Source organism: Tamandua tetradactyla, chromosome Y, assembly GCF_023851605.1.
Source record: "Tamandua tetradactyla isolate mTamTet1 chromosome Y, mTamTet1.pri, whole genome shotgun sequence".
Taxonomy (NCBI): Eukaryota; Metazoa; Chordata; class Mammalia; order Pilosa; family Myrmecophagidae; genus Tamandua; species Tamandua tetradactyla.
The window spans coordinates 2,604,199-2,605,725 of NC_135354.1; the positions used below are offsets into that span (position 1 = coordinate 2,604,199).

General features: G+C 36.1%; 1 pseudogene; it reads left to right on the plus strand.

Annotated features, from left to right (window-relative positions):
- Positions 1 to 920: 920 nt before the first annotated feature.
- LOC143672586 (alpha-ketoglutarate dehydrogenase component 4 pseudogene) lies at positions 921 to 1,303 on the plus strand (annotated as a pseudogene).
- The last annotated feature ends 224 nt before the right edge of the window (positions 1,304 to 1,527 follow it).

Genomic DNA, 1,527 nt, shown 5'->3' on the forward strand with positions numbered 1-1,527 from the left:
GCTGAAGCCTCAGATGGCAACAGCCTTGAGAAAGGGAAGGAGTACAGCTTATATAGGATGGTTGGCTGAAGCAGGGAAAGAGAGGTGGTGGAATTCCATTGTTTAGCTTGGGTAGGGGAAATGGCAAGTTTTCATCGATCATTTTTGAAGCAAGGGCTAAGCATGGAGGTGGTAGCTCTTCATTGGTGAGGTTTAAATTTTACGTGCTACTGTAGTCATGCCGGGTTGTAACTGCTGAAGGGTGCATATTGGGTAAGGAAACCTTATCACAAGACTGCAGCTGTGAGAGCTGCAACTACTGGAGGGCAAGAGGTATCAGGCAACTGTTGCATGGGCTAGGGTGGGCTCGATGAGTTTCCTGGAAATCATGGCTGGGGGAAGTTTCTTGGAATATTTGTTAGGGGTTGGTCATGGTCATAGCTAATAATAACTATGAAATACTATCAAATATTTTAATTCACACTGAATCTTATTTTCATTATGAAAAATATTAGCACTAAAAATTTTACAACAATTATTTCTCAGCTCTGTAGTTCATTAGATTGCTCCTGTAGTCACCATGCTACATATTTGTTTTATTAAGTAGATGCTAATTTTAACTGAGCTTAGTTGAACTTTTGGAGTACATGACTCTAATATCTTCTTCTTTTCTTCACACTTTGAATGTTATTTATTATGGCCAAGTGAAAATTTCTATGGAAACTATTATATACATTATTATGCAATTTTCCTTCCTATGAAATCTAGAGTCCTGAAGTTGCTATTCTGCTTTTAATGCATCCTTATAGAAATAAGAATTCCCAAATTAGATTTGCTCTTGAATACCCATAGCTTCAATAGAATTAAAGAATAAAGGTAATTTTGCCTGAGTTATAGATGCTAGCATACATGTAAACAATTCTACAAAGATCTATGATCTCATGATGGGCAGAAAGACAGCTTCTGCCAGCAGGGTAGTTCAGGAAGTCAAGACACGTCCTTCATGGATAAGGTTCCCTGACAGAAGAGATGATCCTAAACTCGATGTACCAGAAGCTTTGAGATCAGCAGGAACACCATCTCACTCATCTGCAATTTCACAGCACTCTATGGAAAGTAAATCACCAGATTTGCTGATGCCTCAGCATCCTCCAGATATTACAGAAACAGTAAAATCATCACCTCAGAAATACAGAAGGAAATCAATGCCTCAAGAAGAAACTGAATTTATCCAACGTGGAAGTCCAGAATAATCACAGACAAGGCTGCTGTTTATCATCAGCAAAAGAATTATCTTTATAATAAAGAGACTTCCAAATGACAAATGAGCTATTGTACATTAAATGTCAATAAACTATTCTTTAAAAAATGAAAGAAAATGTAGATGAACACTTGTATCTCCTAATTTATATATCTAGGTCAGCTTCTCCACATGTTTACCTAAGTATTTATAAGCTTTTTCATTATTAAAGTGTACATATTTAAATGTTAGCCAATTAATTTACTCTTATCAAGTTTTTCTGCTGTCAAACTATTAAAAGTATATGA